This window comes from Maylandia zebra, linkage group LG3 (assembly GCF_041146795.1).
Source record: "Maylandia zebra isolate NMK-2024a linkage group LG3, Mzebra_GT3a, whole genome shotgun sequence".
Classification (NCBI taxonomy): domain Eukaryota; kingdom Metazoa; phylum Chordata; class Actinopteri; order Cichliformes; family Cichlidae; genus Maylandia; species Maylandia zebra.
The window spans coordinates 17,179,553-17,205,497 of NC_135169.1; the positions used below are offsets into that span (position 1 = coordinate 17,179,553).

General features: G+C 39.0%; 1 protein-coding gene across 1 annotated transcript in view; it reads left to right on the forward strand.

Annotated features, from left to right (window-relative positions):
• Window positions 1-25,945, forward strand: part of LOC106676871 (uncharacterized) — a 123,452-nt gene that overhangs the window by 42,441 nt on the left and 55,066 nt on the right. The gene's annotated exons all lie outside the window — the stretch shown is intronic.

Genomic DNA, 25,945 nt, shown 5'->3' on the forward strand with positions numbered 1-25,945 from the left:
TCACTATTTAGCTGCAGAGGATACGCTGACATGTTTACAGCAACAAAGTTTATACAGAATTCTGAAGCCACAAGCTGACATTAAAATGATCACACTGAAGTATTTTAACTCTGCTGTGAACAAAGACATTTTCTTGAGTGGTTTGTATCTAAGAAGCTAAAATTAGTCGAGTGTCTGCAGCATCTAAAATCACCACACGCTGAGTAAACTGAGATTTACTGAGAGGTCTTTAAAAATGCTCAGCAGGCCTGTGGTTTTAAACTCTTCTGTGCATGACAGAGTTTAACAGCAATCAGCTGAATACTGCAGGAGAAAAAGGTTGCAGTAAAGAAAAATGAAGTCAAAGTATTTTTACAATATTTACACTCACCTGTCATAGTGTAGCTCTTATGATTGTCCAGTTTTCTGCACTGTTTCATTCTCTAAATGTTAAAACTTCCACTAATCTGAATCTTAAAACAAACGATTGATAGATTGATGCATATATACCATCAAAAGAGTGTACATCACTGTCACAACAGTGTTTATTTTCATTCAAAGGCTTTATGACTTTTCCCATAATGGTGGGCCGGTCTCTAGTCAAAATGCCCGGGCCAATTTTCTGTCCCAGTCCAGCCATGTATGCAGCTCATCTGCAGTCTGGTGTTGCCTACATCTTCCTATTCAGAAGGCAGAATTTCCGAGTTCTGAGTACAATCAAAGCACCACGACTGTAGTTTTTGTGTTGGATGTAAAAGGCGCACATGACGCTGTGACGTAGGCTAGAATCATGGCAGCAGTCAATGACGGTCCAGGCGTGGGATTTCTCTCGTGGAAAGATGCACATTATCTTTTCCTGTCTATTGGTAGGTGGCACAGTGCACTTGTGGCAAGTAAGCAAGCTAGAAGACTGGCAACGTTATGGAAGAAACACATTAACAAGAGAATTCTGAGTAAAACCAAAGTTACACTCAACAAAAATATAAACGCAACACCTTTGTTACTGCTCCCATTCCCCATGGGATGGACGTAGAGACCTAAAATTCATTCCAGATACACAATATAACCATCCCTCCCAAACAGTGGTCACAAATCAGTCCAAATGTGTGGTAGTGGGCACATCTGCTATATTGAGATAATCCATCCCACCTCACAGGTGTGCCACATCAGGATGCTGATCTGACATCATGAGTAGTGCACAGGTGTACCTCAGACTGCCCACAACAAAAGGCCACCCTGGAATGTGCAGTTTTTTGCGCTATTGGGGGTCTGGGGACCCAGAACCGGTCAGTATCTGGTGTGACCACCATTTGCCTCATGCAGTGCAACACATCGTCGCATGGAGTCTATCAGATTGTCAATTGTGGCCTGTGGAATGTTGGTCCACTCCACTTCAATGGCTGTGCGAGGTTGTTGGATATTCGTGGGAACTGGTACACGCTGTCGTATACGCCGGTCAAACACATCCCGAACATGCTCAATGGGTGACATGTCCGGTGAGTATGCTGGCCATGCAAGAACTGGGACATTCTCAGCTGCCATCTGCCCTGAACAATGTGAACCATGATTCATCCGTGAAGCGCACACCTCTCCAACGTGCCAGACGCCATCGAATGTGAGCATTTGCCCACACAAGTCTGTTACGGCGACGAGCTGGAGTCAGGTCAAGACCCCGATGAGGACGACGGGCATGCAGTTGAGCGTCCCTGAGACGGTTTCTGACAGTTTGTGCAGAAATTGTTTGGTTGTGCAAACCAATTGTTCCAGCAGCTGTCTGGGTGGCTGGTCTCAGACGATCTTGGAGGTGAACCTGCTGGATGTGGAGGTCCTGGGCTGGTGTGGTTACACGAGGTCTGCGGTTGTGAGGCCGGTTGGATGTGCTGCCATATTCTCTGAAACGCCTGTGGAGACGGCTTATGGTTGAGAAATGAACATTCAATGCACGGGCGACAGATCTGGTTGACATTCCTGCTGTCAGCATGCCAATTGCACGCTCCCTCATTGCTTGTGGCATCTGTGGCATTTTGCTGTGAGACAAAACTGCACATTCCAGGGTGGCCTTTTGTTGTGGGCAGTCTGAGGTACACCTGTGCACTACTCATGATGTCAGATCAGCATCCTGATGTGGCACACCTGTGAGGTGGGTGGGATGGATTATCTCAATATAGCAGATGTGCCCACTACCACACATTTGGACTGATTTGTGACCACTGTTTGGGAGGGATGGTTATATTGTGTATCTGGAATGAATTTTAGGTCTCTACGTCCATCCCATGGGGAATGGGAGCAGTAACAAAGGTGTTGCGTTTATATTTTTGTTGAGTGTACTTTCCCTAGTAACTAGTTACTTTGAAAGTAACGAGTAACTTGAAGTAACTGAGTTACTTTTGAGAGAAGTAACTTGTAATGTAATTAAGTTACTATTTTAAAGTAACTTACCCAACACTGGTTGTTTCACACATTTCAAACCAAAAATGTTCCTCTTTGGACTCAGAATCTGTCTCCTTCACAAGCGGTTTGATGGTTGTACGTTCCCATGTTTTTTATACTTGTGTATTATTGTCTGAACTGATAAATGTGGGACCTTCAGTTATCTGCAAATTGCACCAATAGATGAGCCACACATGTGGAAGTCCACAGTTCTTTTCCTGATGTCTTGTTTGATTAAGACACAATAAACTTAGTGCATGAAAGTAATAAAAAAAACACAACTCTGTCTTTATTCTGACATTACACAAATACAAAAAATATGTTAATATTTATTGATCTAAAACAAAAGAAAAAATTTCACTCTGATTTGATTTTTGACAGTAAATAAAAAAAATGTATTTGTTTTTTTTCTGAAGTGTATGTAAATATCTGATTTCACCTGTATGCTAAAGCAGCAGTCCCCAACCCCCAGGCTGTTTGGTACCAGGCCGCGAGAGTTGAGACTCGGGTGTGAAATTTATGGTTTTCAGGGTTTTTATCATTTTTATTATCTGGTTTTATTTTGTTGTATTCATCCGCGACACCTTAAAGGCCGGTCCATGAAAATATTGTCGGACATCGGAATCAGAATCGTGTTTATTGGCCATGTATATATACACATAAAAGGAATTTGGCTCTGGTAGATGGTGACTCTCAAGCACAGCAATGTAAATCACACACACACACACACACACACACACACACACACACACGTGTCTATATATACATTACACATGCATACATATACATACACAAACATACACAATGCTGTGTAAACCAAGTATAAATAACCAATCTAAACTTATATACATAGAATACAGGATGACAGAAATGAAATGAGGTGGAATGACAGACAGGTCAACTGTTTAGGAGGGAGATGGCGAGGAGAAAGAAACTGTTCCTATGTCGGGTGGTCCCGGTCTGCAGGCTTCTGTACCGTCTGCCAGAGGGCAGCAGGTCAAAAAGTCTGTGTCCAGGGTGTGAGGGGTCTGTGATGATTTTCCCTGCTCGTTTCCTGGTTCTTGAGAGGTGCAGGTCATGGATGGAGGACAGGGGGGCGCCGATGATCCTTCCTGCTGCCTGTACAGTCCGCTGCAGTCTGCTCCTGTCCCGTTTAGTGGCTGCATGATACCAGACTGTGATGTGTAGAAAAATATATATAGGATATATTCATTTAAGAATATAAAAATGTCTGTATGTATACTATTAGTGAGGAAAAACTGTGCTGGATCTTTGGGTCTTACCGTCCTCCACACTGACATTGTGTTGTGGAAAAATAAATCAAAATGATTTTCTGACATTTATTTACACAGAGTAATAACCTTGAACACAGTTTACAATTAGTGTGTTTTCAAATCATCACTGATCATTAGTTCAAGAAAGTTACAGCCACATACCAAAATATAAATTTTCTATTACATTTCTACACTTTTGAGTATTTTTAACAATTTTTAATAGTATAAAATGTGTGTGCAAAATAATATTATAATATTTTAAAATATTAAAAAAAAGAAATTTCCAAAAACATCACAGATTACAGATCTGCAGTTTAAGTGAACACATCATAAACTGGAATTATAAATGACCATTAGTGGTTTAACTGTAAAGAAAGACTTAAAACTTGATTTAAATGAAGCTGCTCATTCATGAGAGATTGTTGTTCAATTAAGGAAAACATTCGGTGTCAGACATCTGTAAATCCATCAGCTAATGTTTCTAATGTGGAAAACAATCATCAGCAGAAGCATTGTTAGGAATAAAGTTTCTATATCTATCACCACACATCACGCACAGACTTTGGAGCTGTTTGATCATCAGACTGGCTGCTAGAATTTGCTCTTTAAGCTTTAAGTGCATGTCTAATGAAATTTTCTGTTTATAAAATCTGTAATTTGTTGCTTGTCTATCACAGAACAGAACAGCCATGATGTCAATTCTGAGGCAATTTAATTGTGTGCTTTATACTTATCAGTGACCCCTTGAGAAAGACCCATGGTGTCTATATACACTTTGGAGTCAGCTTCAAAGATGTCTTGGAACATTTAAACCTATCATGAGGGGATAGTGCCTGTGGTTTAACCTGTGAATAAATCCTGGTTTGTTACATTAACTGCCTTTAAGTACCTTTCCAGGTTTAACACCAGAAGCAGCCAAGCTACAAGGGACAACTTTTATCCACTCTGAGAACATGTCAATAACCTGGAGCAATACTTTTACCTCCATATGGTATTAGTTCAATGAAATCCATTTATAATTGATCACAAGGTTTATCTGATCATATTTGTGCTACCTGTAGAGTTTCAATAGCTGTACCTGGATAGGTAGTTACACAGGCAATAGAAGAATTACAAAATGACATTTCAGAAAACACTTTAACAAGTCTGCAACAAATTAACAAGTGGCTCTTGGCGGAAAGGGATTGTCTGAAATACCGGAAGTGAATCAACGATTAGGCTTACTCCATATTTGTAGTACAGAAAAGTGATTTGTCACGGGGTTTTAAGAAAATCCCTGTAGTCACACTTTCACAAGCAGAAGAAAAAGAGACTGAAGGAGCCTTAGAAAGAAGTCAAGGAACAGCCCCAAAATCAGTGCTGTCCTTTCTGATTTGATTTTTTCTTAATAAAGAATTATTATACATTTATGTTTACATCAACAGCTGGTGTGCTTAAGCCACCACACATTCCTTTATATTTTACTAAGGAAATTGGAAATAAGCACAGCAAATTATTGAAATGTGTAGTGTAGAACCACCAGAATGCCAAACCTCCAAACCACCAAGGGGCGCCCTTTTTATCCCACCCTGCAACATCAGCAGTATTAGCAGGCCTTTCTTAAAGGACGGGTTAATTGTCACCTCATACTTCTAATTAAAATTACCAGTTACAATTTTAAAAGTATTCAAGATGAATTTTGAGGTGTTTGATTAGTCTGATTTTATCACATTTTTGACATGTATGAAAACTGGACTGAACGGCTAATTGTCTACATTTTAAAACTAACCTCACAGTTGGCTCCAACAAAGTAAGAAATGCATTGTAGTAAATTAATTACTGTAAAAGTATGACAAAGTTCATCACAAACTTCACAACTGCCTTTGATCACCAGACCTGCAGCCTCCCTCAGTCTCCAGCCCTTGACCTACAATTTTACCCTGCACTTCACCAACTGCTACTTGGTTTATGCAGATTTCACGTCCAGGAAAACAAGACAGTCAGCCACATCAGACCCTTATGCAAATGGAAATTACCAGTGTGGCAACTACACTAGGTGTCAAAATACAAGTAAAACTACACACTTTTCTCATCAGCAAACTGGAAAAATGTTTCAGATTAGAAGTCTGATTACTTGTGCATCTACCCATGTTATACATATGATAAGTTACCCATGTGATCTTGCATATACCATTAAAACTAACAGTGAACATAACCTTCCTGTTGTGTTCAGGTCTCATCTAACCGATTTACAACTTAAAACACTTATAAATATTGTGTTTTACATCTGATTGCCTCAAGGCCTTATGACATCCTCCACACTTTGCACTTGAACATATTCTGATGAAGTTGTGATAAACATTTAATCTTATAATCACTGAACTATATATTTTGCTCTATAGAAACCAAACTAATATAACAGGGCTGTTGAGGGTGTTGAGACCAAAACTTTAAATCTGTCTTCCAGGTTTGTTGACTGTAGATTTTATAGCTCTGATGATTACTGATGACTATTAGCACAAAAGAAGAACAACTGATCTCTGCCAACAGGTTTCCCATAGCAGGAGAGCTATGGATCGAGGGCAGTTTCCAGCAGGTGAAGAACCGCAGATGTCCTTACAGGTGGGCGACAGCGTGGGAGGAAACCAGGTGAGGCTTGGATCCACCGACTAGAGGCGGGCCGCTCTTCAGCAGGGAAGAATAGCTGAGCCCCGATCACCAACACCCGAGTGGATGACACTGGGATTGTCTTTATATATATATTTTTGTCAATTATTTTAAAACAGTTAACAAATTTAAAGGTGAATGAATGAAATGAAAGTACTATCTGACATCCACACCCCTCTGTTGGGTCATTTTATTTTAAAATATGTTAATATATATATAAGTTATTGTTCTTGCCATGCTTACTATTTAGCTGCAGAAGATACACTGACATGTTTGCAGCTACAAGGCTTATGTAGAATTTTTAAGCCAATAGCTGGCACTGAAATGATCACGCTGACGTATTTTAACTCTACTGTGAACAAACATTTTCTCATGCGGTTTATCTCTAAGAAGCTAAAATTACTGGAGCATCTGCAGCATCTAAAATAATCACACGCTGAGTAAACTGAGATACTGAGAGGTCTTTAAACATGCTCAGCAGGCCTGTGGTTTTACACTCTTCTGTGCATGACAAGTTTAACAGCAAACAAGAAAGTCAACGGAATAAAAAAGGAAAAAAAGTATATAGTAAAAAAAAAAACTGAAGTCGAAGTATTTTTTTTTTACAATATTTGCAATCACCCGTCATAGTGTAGCTCTTATAATTGTCCAGTTTACTGCACTGTTTTATTATCTAAATGTTAAAACTTCCAGAACATTCTCCATCAGTCATCTTTATATACAGATACCATTTATGTCTTTGTAACACTGAGTTTTCCAAAGTGAAGTAATCCCACTAACAACAGCAGCAGAACCACCATCACAATGGTGAAAATAGTCCTCAACATTAGGAACACCTGGACGGCAGAACAAGAAGATGAGCAGGTCTCTCTGTGAAGTGCTGCAATGATAAAAATACATCTGCTGTAAAACAAATAAGGTTCACCTTTAAATGACAGAATGGGAAAACTGATTGTCTCCACTTAATTATATTTAGCTACACTCTAAAATTATCATTTATTCTAGCTCTTAATTTCTGATTTAAAATGTCTGATTTGTACCTGTGACAGTCAACAAGCTCTCTGGTGATTCTCCAGCATCAAACATCTTACACTTGTAGAGTCCTTCATCAGACCTGGAAACTTTGTGGATGCTCATCTCTCCTGTGTAGCTGTTCCCGATGAGGAAGCCATCTTTATAGAAATCAGCTGTGAGGTTTGAAGTCTTTGTCTTGTTCCTGCAGCGCAGAGTCACATTGTTTCCCTCCTTGACAGGGACAACAGGACTCTCTAGGACAACAGAACCAGCTGAAAAACAAGACTTTTTATCTGATACAGAAATCTGTAACATTTCAAACCAAACAAGCAAAACACTGAAATAATAAGTGGAACAATTTTTTAAGTTAACAGCTGCCATGGCAACGAAATGTTGGACTCATTGATACTCACTAATTTTAATGTTAATTTTTATTAATAGTACATAAGACTGAACAAATACTGTGGCTTGATTCATCAATATTGTGGCAACATTTGAATGGAATCATTATGATTCATTAAAATAAGTAAGTTAAATGCTGTTTACAATAAATAATACTAATAATAGTTCCGAATACTATAGTTATAGATAACAATAGAACATTTTTATGTTAGAAAATGTTTCTGAATGACATAAATCCATCAGGTCATAAATGACGTCATCTTTTCATAATAAAATATTTCAGTCACTCGAGTGTTAAACATACGAGTTATTGTGATGTTGACACTGATGCTTTTCTCTCCTGCTCCAGTCTCACACCAGTATTCGCCGCTGTCTGTTGCATAGGCTCGATGAATCGCACACAGTAGTGTTGGTGAGCTCTCATCACACACTGAAATGAGTATTTCTGTATTTCTGATCCCTTTTAACTGAGAAGCTCCATCAAGACCCTCACAGTGAAAGAAGACAGACTCCAGCTCAAAGAACTGCAGTCTTTTTGGGACGATGCGAAACGCAGCATCTTAACCAGAAAGACATCAAATGAAGTTACTGTATAGAGTAAAGGAACAATCAATCAATTTTGTAGTAAACAAAGGTTTGTTGACAAAATCGTCTGATTTAAGAGAGAAACTTGCCCAGCTGCTTACCCCTGTTTTCAACATGTGCGGCCAGCAGAATAAATACAAGTAACACTGAAAAATTAAATAAATTATCAGCCAAAGAGTTTGTTACTGCAAATATAAACTCAGTTACAAATGAACTTCTGCACACGACCTCCTGCTGAAATATTTATAAATGATGACATTTTAATCTGTCAGACCTTCAGTGAGTTTTATTTAATGCAAACTGTGAACATACTGACAAACATGACAACGACCAGATTGACAGAAACACTGTAATTAAATAAGTTTCCAGTGTTAATGCTGTTAAAACAATTTGTGGAAGTTTTATTCAAGTACACAGAAATATGTAAAACCAGAGAACTCACACATTGTGAAGCCGACAGCTGTAATCTTCATGTTGTCCTGCAGATGAATGTCTGAGCCTGAAATACAGCTGCTCTGTACTGCAGATGAAAACTTCCTCTTCCTGCAGTTTGACTTTAATAACATGAAGCCTGACTCACTGTGGTTCTACCAGAGAGCAGGCTGAGGACAAAGAGAGCAGTTAGGAGTTTGATACTGACCACGAACTGCAAAAACAAGTCCAGCTGAAACTATTCTTTACATACAGATGAGTTACAATATATTTGTGTCTTTGTTTTAGGTTTTGAGTATTTATCGCTTCCTTTAAATTCAATCTGCAGATCAAACAGCAGTTTAAGATTAATATCGACCTCTACTGCAGTCTGCACGTCAAAGTGTCCTTAAGAAAGATATTAAACGCCATGTTGCCCAAATGCATCCACCAGAGTGTGAGTGAATGTTAAACTGCTTAAACACCAAATGCTCTATGAATGTCTGTGTGATTGTATCAATGAGGCTTGTAGTAAAAACAGCTATGAGCCCTCAGTCAGAGTAAGAAAGACTGAGAATGCATCATCTATATTTATTCAAAGTATAAACTGTATTTATAAATGTCTCACATGTGAAGTCTCTATTGTTTTTATTACATGTGATTAGCTGTTTCCTATATGACACATCAAACAGTTTTTCAGCCTTGTTTGTATTCAAACACTGAGTGATGATGATTCTAAGGGCCTGTGACTGACTGGAATCTAGAACACAGGTGAACATTCAATTAGTCTTTTTTATTGTTGCTTCACGAGGTACTTAGAAAGAGTTTTGTTTCCTAGCATTAGTTTTGTTTTGTTTTTTTGCAGCAAACAATAAATCCAGTCACTCTGACCCCGCCTCCCCCTCCTTATTTCATGATTTGGTTTGGTCCAGGTGCTGCTAGCTGATGCTGAGCAGTAAGATGGTAGGATGCTTCTGTTAATAGTGATAATAGGAGCCTAAGTTTAAAAAGAAAGGGAGACGGGTGGAAATGAAACTCGTAGTGAGGTCCACATAAAAGAAACTGCTTGACTTTGCTAGTATTAGATAGTTCACTTCACTTTTAACAGAAAAGAATGTGTTTGTGTTATTTTAGCAAACATGTAATTGGTGCAGGCAGACCCTTTGTACGTATACTGCAAGTCTACGAAATCACTGATCTGCCGACCTGCTGCCAGGTCAAACAGATCAAACCTCTTCTTCAGGCTCAGCTGTTCAACTCCCATCTGCATACTCTGTACACTGAACCACTGATACCTGAAGAAGTTGATGAGTTATTTTATGTCAACAAATGAATAAAAATAATTTTTAGATCTCTGTCTTTGAGCTCCACTAGGTCTCAGGACAGAGACATATTTCTGCTGCATATACTTTGTTTGAAATCTGATATACAAACAATTGTTTAAGTTATAATTGCCAGTACGTAATATTATTTAAGCAGAGGGGAAGCTGTGAATCAGCTGAGACCGGAGCTGTCAGACTGTCACAACAAATGAAAACTAAAAATAAACGTGGCATCTGGCGATAAAGAAATCTGTGTGTGTGTGTGTACGTGTGTGAAGTGCATTTCACACAGATGATATAAAACAATCCTGAGAATCAGTGTGTACTTCAAAGATCAGTCCTGTGCTGCCACCTTCAGTATGATAGCTGAGATAACACATCACATGTGAATGTTTCCCCCTTTTTGAACACCATAAAGACAGATATGGTTTCAGCTCTATTATTTTATAACAGGCTCAAAGTTCAGCATTTGACACACTGTATACCTGATCTAACCAGATTCAACAATGAGTGTTAACCTGATAAATTAATATTTTTCCGGCATTATACTTTGATTAACAAGAACTTTGAATTTTTTTTCCATAAAGCTGAGCATATATGATGGATCTGGAGTTGATAAGCCAACGTAAGTTAACGCCATCAGGTTAAGTATTTTCAGACACCTTGTAGTCTCACACAACTTTCCACAGTTTCGTCTGTTTCAAATTGTTTATTTTTAGGTTCTTGTTATGGCCTGTGGCCATAGGAAATCTGTGTTAGCTGCTGTGTGGTGTTTCTTTACTGTGTTTTAATAATCTCTGCAGGTCCTTCCTCCAATGAAGAGCAGTGAGCTGCTGATTGGACCACGGACCATGCGACTGGGTTCAAAAAGCCGCTCTGACAGCTGCTGGGAGAGAGAGAAGCGAGCGACAGTGAACTGGTTGACAGCAGACTCAGACCTGGCCCTGGTTTCCAAATTCTTTGTGTAATTTTGTATATGTGTAAGCATGCTCCCTGAGAGCCGCCAAATGTATAGATGTGAGTCCAGTGCTTATGTGTGCATAGGCTGAAGCGAAGCGGTGAGCCGCGTTTTTGTTTTGAACTGTTTTCTCCTGTTTCTGGTCTAGGAAGCGAGGGCTAGTCATTGTCATTTGTTTGTTTTGTTTCTTTCTTAGGGTTTAGTGAGTGTTTCACTGGCGGGACTTAGTTGGTTTTGTTTATTATTTTGGCCTGGGTCCACCCAGGAGCTATGCTTCTTGACACTGAATAAAATCACCTTTTTTTTTAAACTCATAACCACGTTTGGTTGTTTGGATTGGGAACCAGGGCGGGTACTTGCTTCTCCCCCCCAAATCTTATGTGCGTCTCTACATGCCTAGACTAGGAGCGCAACAGTTCTACATGCTTTTCTGATGTCTGATTATAGTACAATTTATTTCACTGTCATACATAAATCTTTTAAATGTAATTAAATGTTTTAGAAATGAATCACCGAGATTTTATATATTTGAGTGCAGAGCAGAAAATAAAGTTTTTAAAGTTAGAGCATACTGTAGAGGTCTGGGCAGAGTTATTCCATTGTGGATCAAAACAGTATGTGTCTATGAAAAGTCATACAGAGGTCATTTCAAGAATAGAAATAGCACTGATCAAAAGTTTGTTCTGGTGGTGGTGCAAATTTGTTGTATTTGGTTCAAATAGTAAATTTGTACTTTTCAGCTTTTATTAGTTTCCTGCCTGCATGTGTTTATTTAATTCTTTACTGAAACATCTGTTTTTAACATTTTTATGTTCACCAAAAAAAAAAGAAAAGAAAAAGAAAAATAATGCTCTATGGTGAGTGTCATCTTTAACTTTGATATAAGCATTTAAACCAACTGTAGAAATAAATAAACAAATCTTTTTTCCGTGCTTTCTCTACTTTTACAGCAGAGTCTCAGGTGGATGGTTAACCAGTAGTTGCAAAAAAGCAAAAAAGTGAATACTCTATTCCACCTTCTATATTTTCATACACACCATGAATCACAGGTGAAAATCTGCATCCATTTTCATCCATATAACTCTCAGAATATGTCGTTCCTATGCTTACTTGTATTTATCTATTCAAAAGGAAATCCTTCAGCCATTTGAAAATCCAACCTGTACCAGCCTTTTTTACAACTTAATTAATAAACCATGTCTCCACATCAAGTCATGCTTTTTCAATATCAAAACATACTACTACACCTTCTTTACTTACCTGTGCTTTTCTAATTTAGTTTTCTAAACATAAAATTGGATCCATCAGATCCTCTGCTAAACCCACTTTGATACTGTGATATAGAGCCTTTACTTTCTATGTAATACATCAATCTATCATTGATCATTCTCTCCATTAGTTTGCATTTGTTAGAAGTCAATGCTATTGGTCTATCGTTCCCTGGTTTTGTATAATCTTTCCCTGGTTTGCGTATCAGGATTATCACTGCTTCCTTCCCACTCTGTGCTTGTTTCCCACCTTTCCAAATCCTATAGTAGACTTAGTAAGGCATCCTCGGATGCCTCGCTACGGTGATTTATCGTTATATAGCAGATCTGGTCTTTTTCTGAAGTAGATATCCTGGATTTCTTAAGTGCTCTGTTCAATTCCTTTTTTGTAAATGAAATATTTAGTAAATCATTAGTATCTTCCTCTAGTCTTAATAATTCTTCATTCTCAGCCAATGTCTGTTCTTTACCTCTGACCATATCACTGACCATTCTTGATTTATTTTAGTCTGTCTTCCCACTGAATTACAAACATTTCTCCATAAATCTTTCTTTGCATTTTTATCATTCTTTTTTTTATCAAATGACCCTGTAACCTCGCACTGGAACGGTTCGCAGCCGAGTGTGAAGCAGCGGGAATGAGGATCAGCACCTCCAAATCTGAGGCCATGGTTCTGAGCCAGAAAAGGGTGGAGTGCCCACTCCGGGTCAGGGATGAGTTCCTGCCCCAAGTGGAGGAGTTCAAGTATCTCGGGGTCTTGTTCGCGAGTGATGGGAGAAGGGAGCCGGAGATCGACAGACGGATTGGGACTGCAGCTGCAGTAATGCAGACGCTGCACCGGTCCGTCGTGGTGAAGAGGGAGCTGAGTGTAAAAGCGAAGCTCTCAATTTACCGGTCGATCTACGTCCCTACCCTCACCTATGGCCACGAGCTGTGGGTAGTGACCGAAAGAACGAGATCGCGGATACAAGCTGCAGAAATGAGCTTCCTCCGAAGGGTGGCTGGCCTCTCCCTTAGAGATAGGGTGAGAAGTTCGGCCATCCGGGAGGGGCTCAGAGTAGAGCCGCTGCTGCTCCACATCGAAAGGAGCCAGCTGAGGTGGTTCGGGCATCTGACAAGGATGCCCCCTGGGCGCCTCCTGGGTGAGGTGTTCCAGGCAGACCCAGAACATGCTGGAGAGATTATATCTCTCGGCTGGCCTGGGAACACCTTGGTGTTCCCCCAGATAAGCTGGAGGAGGTGGCTGGGGAGAGGGAGGTCTGGGCCTCTTTGCTTAGGCTGCTGCCCCCGCGACCCGGCCTCAGATAAAGCGGATGAAGATGGATGGATGGATGGATGACCCTGTAACCATTTATACTCAATAGGTTTCTGAGTGCCATGATTTCTTTTCAACATTTTGAAAGCTTCATTTCAAGACTTAATTGCTTCATCACATTTATTTCTCCACCACGATACGATCTTCTTCTTGGCCTTACCTCCTTTCTTCTTTATAAATTGATTTGCTGCTTCTAAAATGGCACAGCACAGATAAATTTAAATCATCAGCATCAACACGTAAATCAGCTTTTTGTAACTGCTGTTCACTTATGAGCCAGTCAGCGCTACTGGAATTCCACATCTCTATTGCTCCCATTTCATACTCTTCCACATCAAATTTATTTTTGTCATTATAGGATACTGATCACTGCCTATTGTGTTATCTCTAATTACGTTCCCTCTACTAATGCCTGCCTAGTGACTCTGAAACATAAGTGAGATCAGTTACTGATTCTGTACCCGCTCCTACATTCACTCTTGTTCCACTTCCATCATTCAAACATACGTAATTTTAGTTTTCCATGAGTTCCTCGGTTACATTTTCATTCTCATCCTTATAATTACTCCATACTGTGCTGTGAGCATTAAAGTCTCCACACCATACCACTTTATGGATGTATCCAACTTTAATACTTCATTTCTTTGTCCATGTTTCAATCATAATATATTCCAACTGCATACTTTTTGCTAGAGCTCTATACTGAATACTTTCTTTTACAAAAATGACACATCCATGGTCTTCTTCCTAGCTTCACATCCCACACATGTCACCCTGTGCTCTCCCCACAGTTACAACATTTATCTTGTGCATTGTCCCCATATTCATCATACCTATGGTTATCCCCACACCTAGGACACCTTTGCTGTCCTCTGCATCTGCTGCTAGATGCCCATATTGCTGACATTTGTAGCATCTAAGAGGGGGAAGGATATATGGTCTAACTATGAAACACATGCATCCTATTTTGACTTTTTCTGGAGGGTAAGATCTTGAAACTTCAATATCATCAAATCTTTCCCCACTGACTGATCTTAATAGTCTTTTAATTCGAAAAAAACTTTAGTTTTTCAAGATCGTCACCCACTGGAATCCCTGTTACAAACTATCATTCTCACCCCACTTCCTACCTTGTCCTTTTCTACCCGAGACCTCCGTCAAAGAATAAAAGTTCTTACTGTAAATGTCCTCCAGGCCTGCAGAGGGCGCCAAACAAACTGTTTGCAAAAGATGGATGAGTGAATTTTTAAGTGTTTTAAAACTAATCTCACATACGTGACATATTTTTGAGTATGATTATTTTCCACTTATGTGGACATAGTATATGTGCAGCACTGATTTGGTTTTTAGTGAAATTCATAAATTTTTTTAACAACAAACATATGAAAAAAAGTGAAAAAAAGGTTTTGATAAAAAACAATTTATCTCAAAAAACATTCAGGAACATTGTACATGTACTGTTTTGTATTTAAGTGTTGTAACCTCTTACTGTAATGCACAAAACAAAGTCACGAAACATTTCACCAATATAAAGGCAGCAGAATTTAAAGCATATATGAAGTACATCTTATGAAAGTTGACTTTATTTGACCCTAAAGAAGACATCAGAGGTCCAAAGTAACTTGATACTGACAATCCCCATGTATCATTCCCTACATGCTTTCAGTACCAATGGTAAATGGCCTGTATTTGTATACCAATGATGACATATAATGGGCTCTATATAGCATTATCGTTATTTTGACTTTCAGAATCAGAATCAGAATCAGAAAGGGTTTTATTGCCAAATGTTGAGCAGGTTTACAACATTAGGAAATTGCTGCGGTGCTTCAGTGCAAACATACTGTTATAAATTACGTTTAAATAGACATGAAAATAAAAATAAGAGTAAGAATTAAAAGTGCTAAGTAGATAGATATATACATGATATATACATGAGTGCAGGTGGTGATCAGTGCCAAACATGGAATGATGCAGTGAACACAGCGTAGGGTCATGTGTTAGTGGTGGGAACAGTCATACGGTTATTGTTCATGTGTCCGACAGCAGAGGGGAAGAAACTGTTCTTATGGCGAGAGGTTCTGGTGCGAATGGACCGGAGCCTCCTGCCTGAGGGGAGCAGGTCAAACAGACTGTGTCCAGGGTGAGAAGGGTCAGCTGAGATCCGAGCTGCACGCCCCAGTGTAAGGCAATGAACGTTAGAAACTGATCTGACCGGAGTGTCTGGTTTGCAGTGACTCGTTAATCATTGCCTCAGTTTTTGTTTCCTGCTCGGCTCCAGCAAGTCGTTTCACTTTGACAGTTTGGATCAGTGTCGGAGTCTGGGTCTTTTTCTGTGGTAAGTCTTTGCCTTCATTTGTTTATTTGATTTCTTGTTTGTTTGTTTTGTTTTTCTTTAGTTTTTAGTCAGAGAACAAACAAAAAAGAACCTACTTCTACATCTTCCTGAATAAACTCTAAAGTCAGACTGTTGTTTCTTTGTCAAACTGTGAGCACATACGAGATGACAAATATCTGTCAGTTGTTAAAAGCTCCCAAAAAGCTCCAAATGTAGCAGCAAAGTGTGAGAAAAGCTGTGTTTATGTTTATAAAGAACTGTTCTTGGAGTCGTGCAGAGACCTGCACTCAAAGCAGGACTTTGTCTCATCAAGGTGACTTAAACTCTGAGCTTTCAGTTTTAGTCATGTGCTTAAGTTACACTGATACTGAGCAAGTTAATTTTAAACTAAAAGATCATAGTCTAAGCTGACCTGTGTTCCTGGTGAGTGTTTGATGGGTCACCCCCAGCCTTGGCTGAGTCTTTGTGCTTTTCTTTAACGTATTTGCCAAATAGAGATAAAACACAGAGCTGACTGCAGCAGCAGGTTTCTCAGATTTTCTTACTGTCATGACAGCCACATACCCACAGACTGCTGCTGAGTGGGTGGAGTCAACTCGCATGAATTGTTTCGGTTTCTTCTTTGAAAATGACTGTTTGATACAAACTCAGGAGCCCAGCTGTCTGAAACGACTGAAGATGAAGCACATTTTCTGGATTTCCGTAGATTAAACTGAGTTTGCACCTGTCTGTGTTGAACTGTGACAATTATCAGTTAACACGACTTTTCAGCTGTTTGAGGGCAGAGTCAGTTTCCTCCTCAGAAAAAAATCCTGAAAGTCTGGAGGTGTTTGGTTGATTTTAAGATTTAGAGTCATCAGGTTTGTTCTGCACTCTGTCAATCAAAGCTAGAGAGCTCACTTTCTACTTTCAAAGGAAAATATAGTAGCAGCTCAAAGAGAGGGAGCACTAATTCAAAGACTTGTGGTTCATGCTGGTAAAAACAAACAAAACCGGTTATACTGAAGGTGGCATATCATCCATGATCAGTTGTGGGAGTGTAATAGTCAGGCATTAGCACAATGCTTCACAGTAGGTATGGTGTTCTTGGGATGCAACTCAGTATTCTTCTTCCTCCAAACACGACGAGTTGAGTTTATACCAAAAAGTTCTACTTTGGTTTCATCTGACCACATGACATTCTCCCAATCCTCTGCTGTATCATCCATGTGCTCTCTGGCAAACTTCAGACGGGCCTGGACATGCACTGGCTTAAGCAGCGGAACACGTCTGGCACTGCGGGATTTGATTCCCTGCCGTTGTAGTGTGTTACTGATGGTGACCTTTGTTACTTTGGTCCCAGCTCTCTGCAGGTCATTCACCAGGTCCCCCCGTGTGGTTCTGGGATCTTTGCTCACCGTTCTCATGATCATTTTGACCCCACGGGATGAGATCTTGCGTGGAGCCCCAGATCGAGGGAGATTATCAGTGGTCTTGTATGTCTTCCATTTTCTGATGATTGCTCCCACAGTTGATTTTTTCACACCAAGCTGCTTGCCTATTGTAGATTCACTCTTCCCAGTCTGGTGCAGGTCTACAATACTTTTCCTGGTGTCCTTCGAGAGCTCTTTGGTCTTGGCCATGGCGGCGTTTGGAGTCTGACTGTTTGAGGCTGTGGACAGGTGTCTTTTATACAGATGATGAGTTCAAACAGGTGCCATTCATACAGGTAACGAGTGGGGGACAGAAAAGCGTCTTACAGAAGACGTTACAGGTCTGTGAGAGCCAGAGATTTTCCATATTTGAGGTGACCAAATACTTATTTTCCACCCTGATTTACGGATAAATTCTTTAGAAATCCTATCATGTGAATTCATGGATTTTTTTTTCACATTCTGTCTCTCACAGTTGAAGTGTACCTCTGGTGCAAATTACTGACCTCTGTCATCATTTTAAGTGGGGGAACTTGCACAATCGGTGGCTGACTAAATACTTTTTTGCCCCACTGTACTTGGAGCAACAGACACTACTTAAGTTACACTGCTATGGAGCAGGTTAATTTCAAAATAAAAGGTCATAGTCTAAGCTCCTGGTGAGTGTTTGATGGGTCACCTCCAGCCTTGGCTGAGCCTTTGTGCTTTTCTTTAATGTATTTGGCAAATATAAAATACTATATGGCGCGCTATTAAAAAACTATTAAATCCTTTAATTTTCTCAAAAATCGACAGTGCGCCTTATAATCCGGTGCGCCTTGTATATGAATTCTGGTTGTTCTTACTGACCTCGAACTGATTTTATGTGGTACATGGCGCTCAAAAATCTGTCAAAAAATGTTTTAGTAGGACGTTGGTAAGCTACAAAGCCACACTGCTTGATGGATTGTCGGAGCATTACGGCTACCATAGTCAGGAGCCTGGCAGACTCTGAGTAATCTGGGTCCAAAACTCTGTCCATTTCAGGTCCCAAAGTCAAACGAACACTGAAGCATCACTGAGAGGTAAAAACTGTCCAAATTCTTTCATCTTCAATAAAATGATCAGCGTTGCTGCTTTTCCAGGTGTAACAATTCAGTTTAACATCCAGGCTTTGCTATCACTTACAACATAAATGAAGACAGAAAAGTAAACAGCAGTGACTTTTGTACGATTACTGAAGTTGGACTAGCTGGTATATAATGATGTGCTATGTGATCGCTAGTGACACAGCTATGTTAGCATAACATAAAGCATAACACAGTGAAGCTGGAGGATGAACACTAACTTTTTTCCACTTGATAAAAGTTAACAGGAACCCTTCCTGATGGTCAGGGACAAATGCGATCGCAGGGAGGATGCTGTAAACGGACCAAACTTCAGTCAGGAGAACAACTGAGATAATCCATCCACAATACAAGGTTAGTCATTAATATACTGCAACAACATGGGAATAGAGCAGCTGCAAGAGAATTCAACATTAATGAATCATTGGTACAGAAGTAAAGGAAGCAAAAACAATGACTTTAGTAAAGTTTGACTTATCTGACTGTTTTGTTTTGCTTAATCCACCTTATAATCCGGTGCCTTATGGTCCGGAAATACGGTATATTAAAATATGTGATTCAGAATTACTCTTATACACTGCAATAGGTCATCCAACTATTTAAGTTGCTGTTGAAGGTAACATAGTATGTATGGGCTCAAAATGTGGTCATAAATATTTTGTACTTGTAAATCGGTTTTGTACTTGTAAAAAAGATTTGTATGTGTAAAAAAAATTTGTGCATGCGTACAAAAGATTTGTATGTGTAAAAAAAAATTGTGCGTGCATAAAAAAGAGTTGTGTGTGGATTTAACTGCAGGTCCTTGAAGGGTAATTTCTATATAAATATCCGTAGCAGTTAGGTCCCCTTACTTTCAGCAGCTGTTGAAAGGATAAAGTTGTGGTATGTCAGTGGTTAGAAATACCATTATTACTTTAGGATTAGTTTAACACAAAGTCAGGGCTGACCCGGGACCATTGCTGTGAGTAAAAGTCCTTTCACATCGGACGCAGGATGTGCTGCTAATGCTAACTGCTAACTAAAAGCAAAGGATCCAGAATTTGTTGCTGGCTGCTGGGCTCTGTGGGATTTTGCAGCAGCTCTACCTGTACTAGATGCACCTGCTCCTTGTCGTTTTTATCTCTGACTTTATGTGAAGTACAAGAGTTTGTGGGGTTTTTTTGCTAGTTCTTCAAATGTTCAATAAAAACATGTATGCTAATTCATAACAAAGAAAGCTTTGTAATGAAGACTGTCATTTCCAAAACACTGTCCGTGTCCGCAGCGCTGTTGAAAAGGCTGTGGAAGTCCCTGTATTAAACACGTAGACCTGTGACACAAAAATCACTAAACTCGGACGACCACAGACTGTTTTCCTTCGTGGTGATGAAGGAAAACGCTGGGTTGGCATGTAAAAGGGCATTTATTCCCTTCAAAGACCAGGGGCCCGTTCTTCGTACCGCGCTAAGTAAGTTAGCTGGATTAGATTGTTGACGATTTCGCGTGATCCTGGATCGTTCGGTTCTTCGAAGCTCATCCGGGACTTGCTGTCATAGCAACAGAGCCGTAAGCGTAAACCTGCTCGGGAGCAGGTTTACTTTATGTAAACAGGATTAGATCGCGGCCACTCAGGTATGTCCGCTTCATTTATATGAAAGCAACAGCGATATTTTACCACTGTTTCACCATAAATAAATATTATCAATGTAACTAAAGATAATGCAGCACTTGATCCTTTTATTGATGTCACACAGATACATACAGGTCATTTCCTAAAAAAGGGAAATGTACTATTAACATTCTATTACATGTATGTGATTATTTCAGATGTCATTCATATTTCAGAGTAGTAATAGTAAATTACTTTGTGTAATCAAGATGAGAGACCACGGCTATAAAAGCGAAGGTGGATTTGGGAAGCCTGTCGCAGCCGTGTCCTGTCCGTATACGCGAGCCACCCATTGCGGAAGGTGCAAGATTGATAAGGAGAGTCCTCAGAATCCAGCGTATATTGCGGGATAGACAGGATCCTTTAGCTCAGCGCGACAGTGTGCTCATTGCGAGATATCGATTTTCCCGTGAGGGTATTATTTACTTAACCAACTTGTTGACGAGGGGGTGCAGGACCTCCACCTGTCTTTTTTTGCTCTGCCCTTTTCTTGGTTGCTGTTATGAACAAACAAACAGATTATTCCAGGGTCTCTTTCCAAGAGACGAAAAGCAATATAAGTGATAAATATTACCATTCTGTAGAATATTCTTATATTTCACTTTTACTTGTTCCCATGTTCTAGTGGGTCCTGTTGTGGTTCTAATGTGTAAGGGGATATAATATAACATATTATAATATAATATAATGCCATATAATATTGGACAATATAGTGTCATATGATAGATCTACCCTACCGCCTACTGGTGTTGGCCAGAGGGGCCGATGGCGCGATATGGCAGCCTGGCTTCTGTCAGTCTGCCCCAGGGCAGCTGTGGCTACAACCGTAGCTGCCTCCACCAGTGTGTGAATGTGAGAGTGAATGAATAGTGGTATCGTAAAGCGCTTTGGGTGCCTTGAAAAGCGCTATATAAATCCACTCCATTATTATTGTTATTATTAACTTACTTACGAGTTTAATTTGTCAGCAACTTTCTGCCAGCCCTCTCTCCTTGCTTTTGCAGCCTTTGCAGTGTTCCCTTGCGTTTTAATTAAACTCTGAAACTCCTGAAATCCCTCACTCAAGAGTTCTTGCTCTGCTGCCGGAAAATACCGAGCGCGCCCCTTCGACATTTTCGCCGACCAATCAGCGGGTTGCCGATCAATGTTTCTACTATCGATGCGTAGCCCCTTTTACGACACCCAGTGATGTCACATTACTGCGTCCAGCTGTACTAATCGTCAACGGAAGGTGTGTTCGGAGAACCGGATTAGCGAGCTCACGGTTAGGGCGATGATTTGATCTTGGATGTTTCATTTGATCTTGGATGTAGTGAGCGACGTACGAAGAACGGGCCCCTGCAGTTCAAAAAAAGCGCCCCTCGACAGCCAAACCCATCTGTTCTCTGATTGGATTGTTACATTTGTGATTGACATGACATTGACCAATCAGATGAAAGGAAGAAAAATAGGGTCAAAATTCGTACTTGTAACTTGCAGGGGTTTTTTGGCTAAGTCCACATACAAATCTTTTTTACGCACACAAATCTTTTTTACACATACAAATCTTTTTTACACACACAAATCTTTTTTACACATACAAATCTTTTTTACACACACAAATCTTTTTTACACATACAAATCTTTTTTACACATACACAAATTCTTTTTACACATACAAGTCCTGATTTACAAGTACAAAATATTTATGACCACATTTTGAGCCCATAAGTATGTACCCAACTGAAATGAGGTTTACAAATGTGAAAAGAGTTGACTACAAGTAGCATATTCCTTAAATATCATTGCAGGGCACTGTATGCAAGACAGGTCTAAAACAAACATAAAAATACACTACACATATAAGTTTTATTATATATAAACAAACCTGTTAATTAACATGGTTAGAGACATGATCAGAGGCAAAGACCTCACGGCATAAGCATACTCCCAACCTATTATAAGACTATATATAATAATATACAATACAATGTATTTTATTTTAATATCTATTAACAAAAAGAAAAAAAAGTCACAAGCAAAGTGGGAACACAGCACGGCACATGTTTAAACATATTTATTTATCAAAATCATCCATCCATCTTCATCTGCTTTATCCGAGGCCCAGTCGTGGGGGCAGCAGCCTAGGCAAAGAGGCCCAGACCTCCCTCTCCTCCTCTTTGATTTATTAATCAAATAAACACAGCATGTATTTTTTCACCCCTAAAAATACATGTTCAAAACACCACAACAGTACCCTGATAGTTCACAAAAATGTCACATGGAATTAAACAGAAGCTGGCAACTCAGCTCTGTAGAGTGGGCAATCACAAAGAAGCAGTTATTTCAAGTTGTAGACGCAAGCTGCTCTTCATATTTTTGGTCACCAGATGTCACCAAAGAGGACTGTTTAGAAAAGCTTTCAGTAATGAACCGTTTTTCAATACAAGCTTCAGAAAGATTCATTAGGTCATTGGTAAACCTGAGTATCTGATCAGTGTGCATTCAGTCCTCTACTGCCACCTTCATTATGATAGCTGAGATAACACCTACCGTGTGAATTCTTCCCCCTTTTTGAACACTGCAAAGACGGATATGGTTTCATCTTGATTATTTTATAACAGGCTCAAAGTTCACCATTTGACACACTGTACAACTAACCAGAATCAACAATGGATGTTAAATGGATTTTTCGAGCATTACACTTTGATTAACACGGTTTATTTTTTGCATAACTCTGAGCATATATGAGGGATCTGGAGTTAATAAAGTTAAGGCCAGCAGGTTAATGATTTTCAAACGTCACCCTTGTAGGCTCACACAACTTTCCACGAGTAAGTCTCTTTCAAATTGTCTATTTTTAAGTACTACATGCTTTTCTGATGTCTAGTTATAAAGTCTGATTATAGTATAATTTATTTTACTGACATAAATAAATCTGTGTAAATGTAATTAAACATTTTACAAATGAATGACAACGGTTTAAAATATTTCATTTGAAAGCAGAAAAGAAAGTTTTGAAAGTGAAAGTATACTGTAGAGGTCTGTGCAGAGTCATTCTTCCAGGTATTTTTTCTTCTGTTTGTGTAAAGAAAACTGAAGGCATTAAAACATTGTAAATATTTTATATTTGACTGATTTACAGCAGCTGTGCACAGTCAAGCAGCTAAAAAGTCAATTTGCAGTCTACACTCACAGCAAACTGTCTCTGTTGGCTGAAGTTTACCAGTTGTGATTCCAACTTTTCATAAACGGCCATTTTATGGATTTTATGGTGAGGCCAGCTTTTGTCCATGTGCAGAAAATTATGAGATGGAAAACAATAAATAATACATTTTAAAATACTTTTATTATGGATATCTTTTGAAATAAAGGAGAACATGTGCAAACATCAGATATGGTTATCCAACTCTGAACTTGTAATCTATAAACACAGATTTTGATCCGATCACTTTGTATTTATTTGTTGTTTATTGCAGATTGCACTATTTTTATTCTTTATCCTGCTGCTGTAACAAACCAATTTCCCTTGTGGATCAATACAGTACCTATTTATGAAACCTTATTATCTGATAGCTAAGCTTTCTTTGAGGCCCATTACACAATCAAAACAATCAGCAGCAGACAGAGTTCATCTCAAAGCTAAAGATGACACTGACCAAAAGTTATTCTCTAGGCTGCAATTTAGCACTAATGTGAAGTAATGTGAAGTAATGTGTTCACTTTAATCAGTAACAAAATGTCTGGTGCCTTAACTCTGGAGTTAATGGGAAGTTATAGTGCTAAGTGCATGTTGAAGGCCTCATGACAGTACTTGACATATTAAAACATGTAACATGTAAAATATGTTTTTAGTCTTGAATAAGTTGATTTTAATGACCTCTTGTGGCCACACTTGTATTTATCATTGATATATTTTCAGAGAAGGATGCTTCCACAGAAAGATGGACTCTCCCTTTCTCCAGTCAAAGTCTTCAGTATTTTCATTTTCCATCTTCTAATACACTTAAATCGAGGTAAGTTTGATGTTACATGAGTAGTATTTTTTATTACAGTGCATATAAATAAAATAGTGCAAATATGTTACATTTGGTACAAAGAGTAGTTAATAGTTTGATTTTTATGATTTGTTGCCTGCCTGCAAGTGTTTATTTAATTATTTAATTCTTTAGTGAAACATGTTTTTAACATTTTCATCTTCATCAAAAATTTTAAAACAAGAAAGAAAAATAATGCTGAGTGTCATCTTTAACTATATATATATGCATTCAAACTGGCTGCAGAAATTAATAAACACATCTTTCTTTCTTTCTTTCTTTCTTTCTTTCTTTCTTTCTTTCTTTCTTTCTTTCTTTCATCTCCTCCTGTCTACAGTGGACTCTCAGGTGGTTGGTCCACATCAGCCAATAGTTGCATTAGTTGATGATGATGTTATTTTACCGTGTCACGTGGAGCCTGCAGAGGATGTGACAGCTGAGATATTGGAGTGGACAAGATCTGACTTGAACCCAAGATTTGTCCATGTGTGGCGATCCGGTCAGGATCTGGTGAATACAAGAAATCCTTCATACAGGGGAAGAGCATCACTGTTCATCAATGAACTGAAGCATGGAAACATTTCACTGAAACTCTCCAGAGTAAAACTCTCTGATGAAGGAACATATGAATGCAGCATTCCTTTAATGGAGAAAAAATCTTTTGTTAAGCTTGTGGTTGGTAAGTAGATACACGTCATATGTTCATGGTGTAGTGGATTTAGTTACAGTGAAAATTAAAAATTTTGTAGGTCGAGGAAAGATTTTATCCCAGAAATGTTTATATATTAACTTCACAAAGAGAAAAAATAAAACGCATCAGAATTACTGCCCATAATGGGAGTTTTTTTTCCCACCCACTAACATCTTTTCTAAACTTTTCTTTTTGCTCAGCATCAGATGCTGCCACCTCACCTGTCATCAGTTTATCAGGGATTGACAAAAACAGAGGAGGAGTGGTGTTACAGTGTGAGTCTGCAGGCTGGTATCCAGAGCCTGAGCTGCTGTGGTTGGACGGTGAGGGAAACCTCCTCTCTGCTGGACCTACAGAGACCCTCAGAGGTCCTGATGACCTCTATACTGTCAGCAGCAGAGTGACTGTGGAGAAGAGACACAGCAACAACATCACCTGCAGAGTCCAACAGAGGAACACCAACCAGAGCAGAGAGACACACAAACATGTTCCAGGTTCAAATTATATTATTACATTTATGATAAGGAAGAATTTGAACATCTGAACTACAGTTTTCTTGAAATGTTTTTTTTAATGATTTTAGAAGATTTCTTTGAGATCCCGTCCAGTTCTTCAGCTGTCATCATCGGTTTGGCTGTTAGTTTGGCTCTTTGCATCATGTTGTTAATTTTATCAGCTGTTGTTCTTTTACGTAGAAAGAGGAAACACGTGATGAGTAAGTCACTGATTGATTATTATTTTTCACTACTATAAATCAATGTTTTCATTGAGACTCTTATGAGAGGTTTAATATTTTAATCCAAGTTTGGGCATTTCCTTCTTATTTAATTTTAATTTCAAAAAGAGAACAACAGAAGGCCAAAGGATCAGACTGACTCAGTAGATGATAAAGGTTCCTCTGAAAAGAAAGCCAGAGAGACAGAGCTACTCAATACCAGCAGCTCTTCTACCAAAACTAAGAAGCAGACTTCATACGTGAGTAGATAAACACAAATAAGTTAAATATCAAAATGTTTACTGTTTTTCAAAAATGAAATTAAATACTAATCAGGATTTAACAATAAAACTACCTGAAATAATGCTCAACAGAAAAAGAAAAAAAAAACGCACACAGTTACCACACAGACAT